Below are 12,050 nucleotides of genomic sequence, written 5' to 3'. Positions count from 1 at the left end.
TGAGGCCCTGAGGCCCTGCTCCATGACAACGTGACAATGAGGCCCCTTGCTTTCTTTGCAGCTATGTCAAGTCAGCACTGGAGGGCAGGAAGAAGAGCATCCTGCTCGCCTCTTTCAACAGTGTATTCCTGCTGCCCTCACACGAGCATTTGGAGGGCCCAAGCCGCATCAACTACTTGGAGGTATGTTCTGGGAGAGCTCTTGGAACACCCATCCCTCTGGGTTGATCCCTGGCTGCTCTGTGCTGAGATCTGTGCAGATCCTGGCAGAGGGAGAGGGACTGGAGATCCACTGCCACCCCTTTGTTGTCCTTGCAGACCCTGGACGCCATGGACCGCATGCTGGGCCTATTCATCAGAAATTCTCCTGTCTCCGGCTTCTGGGAGCTGCAGGACATCTTGCAGGTCTGCCACTTGCCAAGAGCGGGGTTCCCAGGGGCGCTTCCTCACCCGGAGGGAATTCAGCATCCACTCCGGAACGGACAGGCCCTACTGCAGTGCCACGCACAGGCAGCACAGGGCAGGAAGGGTGCCCGCCTCCCTTGGGGGAACCGGGGGCTGCCCACTCAGGTCTTCTGGCAGCCCCGTATCCCCTGGCTGCAGACCTTTCCCCTCCACAGACTCCTCCTGTGTCGGAGAAAAGCCTTGCCCATGGCGCTCCTGGGCTTCCTTTGCGTCAACGCAGCGGCAGGAATTGGACCCCTCTTCCGAGGCACTGCACTGGTCACCACTGGTGCTGCTGCTGTCCACCTGCCTCCCTGTCCGCGGCGCTTTCCTCCCGAGATCGGAGGGCTGCGGGAGCCCAGCACTGATGCTCCTGCTTTAGCAGGCATCAGCTCCCAGGGCAGACCAGCACTTTCTCCCCTCACAGATTCTGCTGCCCTTTGCCAGCTCCCACAGCGAAGCTATTTGCGAGAGGGCCGTGGGGAGGGCCGTGAAGCTGACCAGATGGCTACCCACAAGATTCTCACCGGAGGTAAGGAGCCACGCACCCCTCCAGCCAGCCCACCTCCCCTTCCCCACAGACCACATCAGCCTGCAGCTCAGGGGTGCTGCCGAGGCAAGCCCGGCTACAGACCCTCAGCTAGGGCTCAGCCCTGAAGCAAGGGCCTTCAGCCCTCCTTTGCCCATGGACCCCGATCCTGGGGGATGTTCGCAGTCCCTGAGAGCACTCTCAGGCGCCAGCTCTGCCCCCCGTCCTGTGCAGGCCTCAAGCGCCCAGGGAGCACGGTGGGAGAGCAGGCATGGCCGAGGCTGCTGACTCACCTGGGACCCAGCCCTGGGCACACTCTTGGCTCCAGGACTTCGGCCCCAGCTGCCTCCCACAGCACTTCCCTCCTTGTCTCCCTCGCCCAGGACCACAGCGCCGATGGAGGACCCACGAACGGATGCACAGAGTGCAATGTGCCGCTCCTGGGACAGTTGGTGGGATGGCTCCTCCTTTGCCACACTTGCAAGAACTGGCAGCTACGATGGGAGGCTTTGGATGCCCTTCACTACCTCTTCCGATTCCTCCAGACAAACAGTAAGAGAAGCTGTGTTGGGCTTCCTTCCCCTCCAGACACAGGCACTGCCTGAGGCACTTGCTTCTTTTCCTAAGTAGTGCCAAGGAGCGCTCTTGTGGAGACCTCTAGAGCGGTCTTCCTAGAGAGAGGATCCCTGTATGTACCCCTCGTATCCCTGCACTACAGCGCTCCAGCCCTTCGAGCCACCCCCCACACCTCAGTTAGGCCAAGAGCGTTTTAGTTGTGCGATTGCACGCAGGGCTCTCGTTCCTTTGCGTGTCCCAGGCTGGGAGCATTTGCATGCGTACCCCTGAGGCACACGTCACCCCTTGCTCTCTTGCCATCTCCGTTGCTCCCATCAGCTGTCTGCCTTTGCTTTCCATCTCTGTCCAACACTGCCTCCCATTCCTGGTGGTGAAATGTTCTCACATCTAAGAAGAATTGGAAGGTTTAGTGAACCACATGCACGGTTTTATGCAGCTCAGATAGTGCTAACATAGTGCTAACATAGGGCTCTGCAGCATCTCCGCCCTCCTCAGCCATTCCTACTCAAAAGCTCTTTTCGCCACTTGGTAAGCCTCCTAACAAAAGTGGCTTGTCCTTGTGAATCTTCTTCTTTTTGTCCCCCTCCGCTGCCGTGTTTAGGAAGAACAGCACCAGAAGCTAGTCAACAGCCTCAAGGGAAAGCCAAGGCCGTACCGTGGCTTCCTTCGCCCACTACCACGGACATTGCCACGGTAATGAGTTCCTCCCTTCCTGGCACACTTGTCCCAGCAGCAGCAGGAGACTTGTGGGAACACAGGGCTCCGGCATCAGTGCGGCTGGTGTGGCCTCGCTGTTCTGGCCCGCGCGGTCCTGCTGTCCCTGAGTAGGACCTCTCCATAGGCGGTACTCCAGCCTCACAGCAGCAGCTCCTCCTGGCCCTCCTGGCCACCGGCAAGCCCCACATATCTGCAGGGCCAGCACCCTGGGCCCGTGCCTCCAACCCTGGTCCCTCACCCCGAGGGCTCTTCTCAGCCCCCACCACGCAGGGACTGCAGCCCCTGCTTCCTGCTTTCCCGTGGGCGCTGCTGCCAGCACGGCCAGGCATCTGTCTCCAGAGCTGCTCTCACCGCTCAGTTCTGCAGCACCATCAGGGCACTTGCTGCAACGTGTCTTACGTCCCTTCCTCCTTGCAGAACTTTGGAAAATACCTCCAGCAGTCTCAGAGGACAGACGTCATCCTCCAGGTCATTGAAGCCCTGAGAGACTCCAACATATACGACAAGCAGGAGGCCGGCATTGTTCTGGATATGGCCATCGAAGACCCTGCCTCCTGGCTGACCGACGTAAGTGGCCTGTAGTTGGATTGCCCTGCCCGTTAGCCCATGTCAGGCCCCGCTTCCTCCCTGCCACGTCCAGCCCTCTCAGGCACCTCAGGCAATCCCTGGAAGCCATCCCAGAGCGATGGGAAGGGCAGTTGTGTGAGTAGTGGCTGAAAATACGTCTGCACTCCACTTTTGCCTCTCCAGGTGCCAGAGATCGTGAGGTGCATCTACAGACACGTGGAGTGCATCAACACGGCATCAGCCCGGCGCAGCCTGGACATCCTCATCCTCTGGCTGGCCAACCAGCGGCCAAGGGAGGTGGCCAGCACCCTGCTGCAGATCTCGCCATCATCTGACAGGCATGCCAACCTTCAGGGCTTCTTGTATGGGAGGGGAGGGGACAGGACACATCCGCCTGACACATCCACAGCAAACTGCACGCTGCGTTTCCAGAGCAGGGCCCTCCACGCCGCCATGCTTGCCAGCCGTGGTTCCTTGGCCACAGCCAGGGCAGCCAGAGCTGAGCAAGCCAGCCAGGATCCCTGCCACCACAGGGAACGTCATCTCTGCCCTCTCCTGCTTGCCTGGACAAGGCTCCCAGGGCACCCCAAGGGAGGGGGGCGGCAGGGCCAGGGCTGCAGGACAGCCTGGGGCCTGCGGGGCCTGTGCAGGCCACGGCGCTGGGGCGGAGTGTGCCCTGCTGACTGAGTGCTTCGTCCTTGCAGCGCTGCCCTGGCCATGTGGGAAACCATGTTCTCCCAGCACCAGACGATGGAGAATGTCCTGAGGGAGACACTTAGCGTGCTCCAGGAGCAGAAGCTGCGCAGGCTCCCGGGCTTCATCTCAGAGGACAACTGCATCCCTCACTTGGCGGTGAGTTACTGGACGAGGCCTTGCTCCTCTTCAGGGCCGTGTGTGTGCCTCTGCCCATCTACCCCCAAACTGGCAGCTCCTCCAGGACGTCCGTGCGGGAGCAGCAAGCAAAGAAAGGCTGCTGGGTGCTGCCAGGCACAGGGCACTCAGCGGCCCTGCGGCCCTCCACAGCCACAGCTGCCCCAGGACAGGCTGCCTGGCCCCGGGGCCCCTGGCCTGAGGCGCCGGGAGAGCCGGGAGCTGCCTGCAGCCTCTGACAGTCTCTCAATGCTGTGTTCCTTTCAGCTGCTGGCCCACCCAGATGTTGGAGAAGACGACTCGGGGGCCCTGCACCATCTCCAGAGGCTCTTGAAGCATCCCAACCGAGTGACGCACTCGCTGGTGCTCAGCGCTCTCCTCCGAGCGTCAGAGACACCTGTCATGGTGAGTAGGGCACACTACTGTGAAGGCCGGTGGGCCTTTGTCCTGAAGGTATCATGGCCTGCTCCCGGCCAGCTGGGAGAGCTCTGCTCTGCCCGCAGCTCTGTGGCGCAGAAGAAATGGCCAAGAAATGAGCTGGCCATGGAGGGGCCCAGCGGCTCTCTGGGGAGCTTTCCATGCATGCCATGTACCTTTTGGGGCGGGTCCGAAAGGGGGCACAGAGTCTTTGCTCAGCTGCCCTCCTTTTCGTCGTGCTGCCTCTGCGCGAGCAAGATGGCAGCCTGGTGCTCTGGCACCACAGGCTTCTGCCCAGGGTGGCCTTTCATCGTTTCACCAAACGGAAACTCTGTCCTTCCTCCAGGCAAGAAAACTTCCCGTGCTGCTGCCAGGCATCATTCAGGGCCTGCAGGTTGCCAGGGCTGACACCAAGATGAAGGCCCTGCTTCTCATCGGAAACGTGATGGACCACGTGAAGAGGAAGCAGGCCAGCTCCATCGCTCTGCAAGTGGCTGGGGACATCCTGCCACTGTTTAACGATGTAAGGCTGCTGCGGGACCTGAGCCCACAAATGGGCACTCTCATGACAGCTGCCCCCCGTGAAGGAGGCCTCTTACGTTCCCTCTAGTGGGGCTGCGTCCTTTCACTGTGGCTACAGATCTGGCCACAGCTCCTTTGAGCACACTCTGATTCTGTAGCACCTCCGTTCACGTCAGCCACCCTAACGCCCCTGCTCACCGCGGGCAGGGAGCAGCTCTTGCTGAAGTCTTCCTCTCTTCCTCCTACCAGGAGTGCAGCCAGCTGCAAGAGCTCTCCATCTGCCTCTACAACAAAGTGATGCAGGCTGCGTTGTGGCGCCACAAGAGGCAGCTGAAGAAGGTCGTGCAGAGGAGCCTGCTCCCACTCTTTTTTCACCTGAGTGACCAGACCCAGAGCGTGGCCAAGGTGCGTATGGCATACCTGACTAGAGGGACTAGCAGACTGACACCACAGGGGTTGCCTGGGTGTCCGGGGCCAGGGCTGAAGGTAATTGGGCACTTGGCATGTGTGTCCCTTCGGGGTGCAGCCGCCTGCGTCATGGAGAATGGGGGCACAGCTCCCCTCCTTCCTTATGCCAAACGCAGTTCACACTCACCCCCCACTGCATTATCCCACCGTGGGCTGGGAAAGGCCTGCAGCCCTGCCAAGAGGTGGGGGCTGCCAGGTCCCCTTCCCTGGGCTCTGGTGCCATCTCAGCCTCTGCTGCTCTGCAGGCCTCCCTGGAAGCCCTTGTCACCGCTGCAAACTTCCTGAAGCAGGAAAAACTCAAGCACCTGGCGCAGACAGAGCAGACCTGGAGGATCGCAGAGTGCTTGGTAAAGACAACAGCTCTCTCCATACCTCAAAACCCCAGCCCCACAGGGCTCGTGGCTGGGAGATGGGAATGGCCTGAGGGGAAGGGGGGGTGTTGGCAGGAGGGAGTGGTCTGTCCAGCTGGGCAGGGTCTGCAAGCCCCGTAACCTTGCGCTCTCTCCAGCTCATGCAGGACAAGAGAAAGGTGGAGAAATACCTGCAGCAGAGCCTGCCGTACCTGCAGCACACTCAGGTCGCCTTGCGGGAGGCAGCCATCAGATTCATCGGTGAGCCACAGCCCCCAGGGTCCCTCTTTTGTCAGCCTTTGCCAGCCCCAGTGTCCCTAGAGTCCCCCCCGGGACTGGGTCCCCATGCGAGTGGGCCTGGGGGGCGCCTTGCAGGCTTCTGACAGCAGCTTTGTGCCTAGGTCTTGCCGCACAGCACTGCAAGGACCAGAGCGAGAGGAAGATCCATGAAATCTGCAGCAGTGAGTGAAGGCAGCGGGGTGTGGGTCCACGACCAATGGGGCAGGGGGCATTCACCTTTTTCAGAGGGAAGGGAGAAAGTTTGTATGGCCAAAAGCTCGGCTGGGGTTGAAGCTGGCCAGTACCGGGGTGGCTAAGAGAAAGGGCTTTTCTGGAGTATGTTAACAGCAAAACACGTCTGTCTACAACTTCCTTGTGACGGGGAGCAGACAGGGAGGCACCGAGCTCTCCTCTCAGGCGACCGGTGATAGGAGGCGAGGGAGTGGCTTAAAGCCGGGTCAGGGGATGTTCAGATCAGATTTTGGGGAAAAGTTCCTCCCTGAGAGGGTGGTTGGGCACTGAAGCAGGCTCCCCAGGCAAGCAGGCATGGTGCCCGAGCTTGTGGGTGTTCAAGAAGCATTTGGACAAAGCTGTTGGATATGTGGTGTTAAGTCCTGTGCCGTCCAGTGTGCAGTCAGGAGTTGGGCTCAGTGATCCCTTCCAACACAGGATAGTTAATGATTCTCTGACTCTAACCCCTTGGTCCCTCTGTGTCTTTGCGGGAAGTGACGGGTGGAGGGGTGGCAGGCTCTGCCCGCAGTCTCTGCAGACAGGTGGGTTTCATTTCTGCTCTGTTGCTCTCCATTGCAGTCCTCCAGCCCTTGCAGAATGACGAGGAGGAAAGTGTTGTGTCTCTGGCCACTCAGACCATCTTCATCCTGACACGTCCAAGGGAGCAGCTGACATCGAGCTGGTGCCGGCGGGCACTGTGCTGCTGCCTCTCCTAAGCCAGGGAGAGGCACAAAACCTTCAAACGCCTGCATTCCATTAAAACTCCAACAACACGTGCAGGGCCGGGGAATCCTTTGCATGGTGTGCTGAGCATTCCAGCCTCTACCATAGTAGGCAGCTGTAAGGGTTTTAGGTGGTGTGGTGGGGAATGGCTTAGGAGAGGTGGCTTGTGGAAAACGGACTCCACAATCCATAAGATTGTAAAGTAGGTGTGTTTATTCAGCGCTGGGCGGCACGGGGGTAGTCCCCCTGTGAGAAACAAAGTTGCTCACAAATACCAAAAACAAATATCAGCTGGTATTTGTTGCAGAAGGCATCGAGGCCGCACCACAGGCCACAGTTTCTGGCAGTTCTGCAGACGCTGATGATGCTCCTTAGGAACTTCATCTTCAGGTCTTTATCCTGGCAGCCGGGTGGCAGAGAGACCAACGGGGAGTGTGAGAGGGGAGACCCATGGCCGGCAGCAGGACCAAAGCCTCAAGGGGCTCAGGGCTGTGCGGGGCTCCTGGAGGGCGGCAGCTCTGCCTCGCCAGCAGCCCGCCAGCATCCTGGCAGCAGAGCTGCGCGACCCGCAGGAGACACAGGCACAGCCACCATGGCAAGGCCACACCTACCTGTTGCGTGCTGCTGACGAAGGACAGAATGCTGTGCAAGCTCTCCGCTTCTTTCTTGTAGACAGCTAAGCTGTCAGCTTCTAAGAAGGCAGGAGAAGAAGGAGGGTTGTAGAAGTTGCCCCCTTAATTAATTTTCAGAGAGCATTGCATTAATAATAGAAAGGAATTTATTGAGTAAGCAACAGCAAGCAAAACAGCGCTGGGCGGCCGGGGAGTCTCAGCTCTGCCAACGGCGCGCACCTCACCCCCGCCAGGGTCCCTTTTTATATTTTGGTAATTCCGGGATTACGCAGCACATCTGGTATATTCTGCGACTGCGCGCACTGTTGGTAGGGGGTCGTCTCTGTCCCTCTGGTGGTTGTGAAGATGAAGGCCATAGTCTTCCTCGGCGTTGTGGTTCAACTTGTTTTTTGTTTTTTTTTGGTCATGTTGGGCCAGCGTGAGACAGGAAGGCAGGATGTTGATACACTAGTTTAGCAACTTATCAGGAGGTGGTTACATGAGCTTTGCAACAGTGTCTTTGAACAAAAGAGGCAGCTGAGATGCAGAAGGAGAGAAGGGGAGGGGCCTTCTCTTTTTTGTTACATTAAGCAAAAGAATTTTCATAGTGTCTAGCCAAGTATTATACAGCTCCTTACTTCAGCAGGGAGCTTTCGCAACTCCCGCTCCTCAAACGGAACTCCTTGTTTTTGTAATACAAAAGACAATGAACAAACATTTATTGTGTATTACATAAGCTGTCAGCTTCTAAGAAGGCAGGAGAAGAAGGAGGGTTGTAGAGGGTGGCCAAAGGCAGGAGGGAGGAGAGGAAGGAGCTCTGGCCTCCCTCCAGCCCCGTGCTTGCTCCCTTGGCACAACCTCCCTGGGGGTGTCTGGGGGCTGGGCTGCCATGCTGGTCCTGACGCTGAGCAGGGTGCTCTTGCTGGCCCCCCCGCTCCCTAGCCCCAGCCCTGCTCCCCCTGACGGGGGCCCTCGCTCACCATTCAACAGCGGCCCATGGTGTTCAGTGGGAGCTGTGTTCTCCTGACGAGCCTCGGGCTCCACCCAGGCCAGCATGGGGCTACTGGGTGGTCGTCTCTCCCCCATCCTGCGGGCTGAGGGTAGAGAATTAAGTAAACAGGTACAACTTTGGGAATGAAAGGTTTGGTTATAGAACTAACTACTTGGTGGTATCATCCTGACCATATATATCCAGTACCAGATTTGCCCTCCATGGAACAAGGCAGTGTCTCCACATATCACTCTTTTGTTCAAGTTGTCATTTTTTTTTTCCCTATAAAGTTGGACTTTGCCATGGTAGCACTAATGTTGAATTTAAGTTCTCACCTCTGTATTTAGCAATTTGAAGAGAAACTCTCTGTCAAAGCGTCCTGGTCTTCGTAAAGCAGGATCTATAGAATCCAGTCTGTTGGTAGCTCCGATTACCACAATCTCCCCTCTGTTATCTATGCTGTCCATAAGCGTCAGAAGAGTTGAAACAATGGAACTAATAGAAAAATATAGGTTTTACTTACCGGTTCAGTAAATTTTGTTCCATTCCACATGACTTTCTTCCATGAGTAGTCATAATGGACAAGCTTTTTAAGGACAAGACTCATTTTAAGACATAAAAAATAGGTAAGTTAACACAGACCACTTGCTGATATCAGGCTTAGTAAATTGGTTTCAACTATCGTTTAGAATCACCTGTTTTGGCATTGAGTTACTAGTTTTCAGGATAAATTAACGTGTTCACAGTAAATTAAACAGGTCATCATCCTTTTTTTTTTTTTTTCATTCCCCAAAGATCAAGCAGATTTTATGTAGGTGCAAAACTGTAATACCTATGAATGTCAGAATTGCATGGAAGTGCACTTAGAACAGTTGCAGAAATCTAGACTCAGGCCAATCTTTATCACAAAACTTTGTCATAGCCAGAACCTAGAAATCCCTACCCAACCACTAGCACATTGTAATCTCTTCACAGACCAAGCATTAGGAATCACCAACCCCATAACACAGTACTTTTCCCACACTGATGTATTTTTTCCCTAAGACTAAGATTGCAGTCACCAAGCAGATACCTCAGTGAGAATCTATACCAGCCTTACCACATTAGGGAAAGCACACCAAAACCAAGTTAAATATATTAGAAGCCACAAACTTGCTGGACACAAAGTTTAATCAAGATGTTTTAGCTGGGGTGCGTTTCATTTCTTAGGGGTAAGGTTATGCTGCAGTCTGCAGAGTGTGAAGTTTATTGGTCAAATAAATTGATTAGTACTCAGTTCTGTGGTGATGCAGGTCCACTGCTCCAATCAGGCATGCCAAGTTCAATGAGACCAGACATCTCAGCACTACTACTCCAATTTCCAAGCTCTGTTCGGGTCTCTGAGACTGCTTGATCTCAGCATATTGACCGTGCAATTAGTGTTAAACTAAAAATGAAACTCTACAATGAAAGTGTATAACTGAGTATCAAGTATCCATTGTCTATGAATTCAAACTTGTTTATATTTTACATTTTCTTTGAAAGCTAAACCTCCATCCTGTATGTATATGGAAAACAATCTAAGTACAGCTTCAGCTACCTTAGCGACGTTTAAGTAAAAACAGGAATTCAAAATACTTGTTAGAATCTGCAATGCAGAAGGCAGTGCTGTGCAAGTGCTACGGGTTATAAGTTTTGCTACCAGCTTGCCTCGAGGGATGGAACAACTAGGAATATATATATGAAATTTTTAGTTGACATAAGATACGGATATTGAAAAAGCTTCTGAATTCCCCTACAAGCATAAGGCTTAAGATTCCTAGAAAACCGATTTTTTAAACACCAATTTAATAAGGCCAACAAATGATTAATATTTGCTATAACAGTTGAAAGTTATGCATTTTAGCTAACACCAAAGTTCTGTTTTCCAGGCAGGCTAGAAATTATGGTCAAAGTATGGAACAAAATCGTAATCAGGTATAGAACTAAAGTGTTTTGAACTAGTTTCTTACTCAGCTTCAAACATTTTTGCTAAGGAATGTTGCAGTTTGAAGACATACTGGAGACATGTTTTCCATATAATTGAGAGGCTGCCTGTGAGAATTCACACACTGGTAAACATCATGAAATCACAGGCATCATAGGCCAGCTGAAACAGGAACTAATCTGGTGAGTTAGCACCTAGGGGTCTCACTAAAGGAAAAGAGCCACAAAGACACCTCTCATACTATCATTTACGAAATGTAAACAAGATCAGGGGAAGAAGAGGTTTACCAGCTAGTTCATGCCAGTCAATTTGGAGTATTTCTGGCTTTAGTCAAACTAGCACAACTGGCAGAAAGCAATCAGAAAACAGGCAGATGTGAAGGAAAACAGAACTGTCTCCTCCACACTGACCTATAAATAAGCTTTGTGTGAAACAAAAAAGAAAATTAGCCTTACGTGGTTGAACAACATAGTCATATTAATAAAAAACAAGAATGATACCAAAAGATCAAATGGGGATTCAAAACTAAGATTAAAGTCTTCCATATTTCTGAATGCCTGAGTTCATCTTGGCATGGACAGGGAGAAGTGCAAGAATGCTGGCCATTTCCCTCTCATGGAAGCTTGGTTTGACAATTAGTCTTCTTTTTTATTTTATTTATCCCGCAAAGAACGCATCAAAACCTGTGCCATCATATCATCTTCATCAGCATCATAATCCTATGAACGAAGGGTACAGAAATTCTTTTACTGCCAGGGCCATATTGGTTAACACAACACAAAACCAGCTGTCTCCTCCTCTGACTTAACAGTAATTCAACTTCTCGCATTATACCATCTGCAAGGACTACATTTTACAGTAGTGGCTACATAAAAAAAGCTGGGTTTTAAGAGTCATCAGGCTCACGTATTCCAAGGATGAAGAAACACGTACCACAAAAGTATCGTATGAAAACCGGTGTCGTCTCTGAAGGTGTTCCATGAAGTTAGCACTCCTGTAATTTGGATCTCCCCACGGCATCGAGGCACAAATTGGGCAAACCACTTGTTTTGCATCCATGCTGTGCAATGTTTTTCAGTGCTCAACTAGTCCTTCTTGATCAAAGCTTTTCTTGCTGCAATATGGACAAGGAAAGGTGAAGCGATTGGGGAAGTTCCTGGTGTTGTGGAGTGGTTCTTTAGTCACAGCTTTCACACCTTCCATGATATAGTTCTGGTACTTTGAACAAGAAGCTGCGTGGCTGCGCATCTTTGAGAGAAACATCTTTTTGTTGCAGCTGTTACAAGTGGTTTCTGTCGCTTCGAACTGCTTTTCCAAGTCCAGAGCCCTGCTGCCAGGCGCCAGGGTGCTGCGGCAGACACCACAGACTGGCTTTTTGAGCTTGAGGCACTCCTGCAGGCATGGTGTGCAAAACACGTGTCCGCAGGGGACGCACATGGGGCTGTCGAACACCTCGAGGCACACGGGGCAGGTGAAGCGCGCCAGCGGGTCGGGCCGCTCGAGGCCGCGGGTGGAGGGTGCGCAGGATGCCGAGGATCCGCCACCGCCCCCTGCCACCGCCATCTCGCCGGCGGCCGCCGCACAGCCACGCCCCTGGCGCACGCTTCGTTGGGTTAGAAACTGGCTGGATAGCCGGGCCCAAAGAGTCGTGGTAAATGGAGTCAAGTCCAGTTGGAGGCCAGTCACTAGTGGCGTCCCCCAGGGCTCAGTGCTGGGGCCGGTCCTCTTTAATATCTTCATCGATGATCTGGATGAGGGCATTGAGTGCACCCTCAGTAAGTTTGCAGATG

The 12,050-nt window shown here is 53.9% G+C and overlaps 1 pseudogene across 1 annotated transcript; it reads right to left on the bottom strand.

Moving 5' to 3' along the window:
- Positions 1–10,887: 10,887 nt before the first annotated feature.
- On the bottom strand, positions 10,888–11,823 carry LOC311429280 (E3 ubiquitin-protein ligase RNF114-like; annotated as a pseudogene). The gene is made up of 2 exons: positions 11,194–11,823; positions 10,888–10,979 (listed from the first exon to the last, which is right to left on the bottom strand). The product of its transcript is annotated as an E3 ubiquitin-protein ligase RNF114-like (transcript).
- Between the last annotated feature and the right edge of the window lie 227 nt (positions 11,824–12,050).

This window comes from Aythya ferina (genome assembly GCF_964211825.1).
Source record: "Aythya ferina genome assembly, contig: HAP1_SCAFFOLD_512, whole genome shotgun sequence".
In the NCBI taxonomy this organism is placed as follows: domain Eukaryota; kingdom Metazoa; phylum Chordata; class Aves; order Anseriformes; family Anatidae; genus Aythya; species Aythya ferina.
Note: the sequence above shows the minus strand (reverse complement) of the source record. Positions and strands in the feature narration are given on the sequence as shown.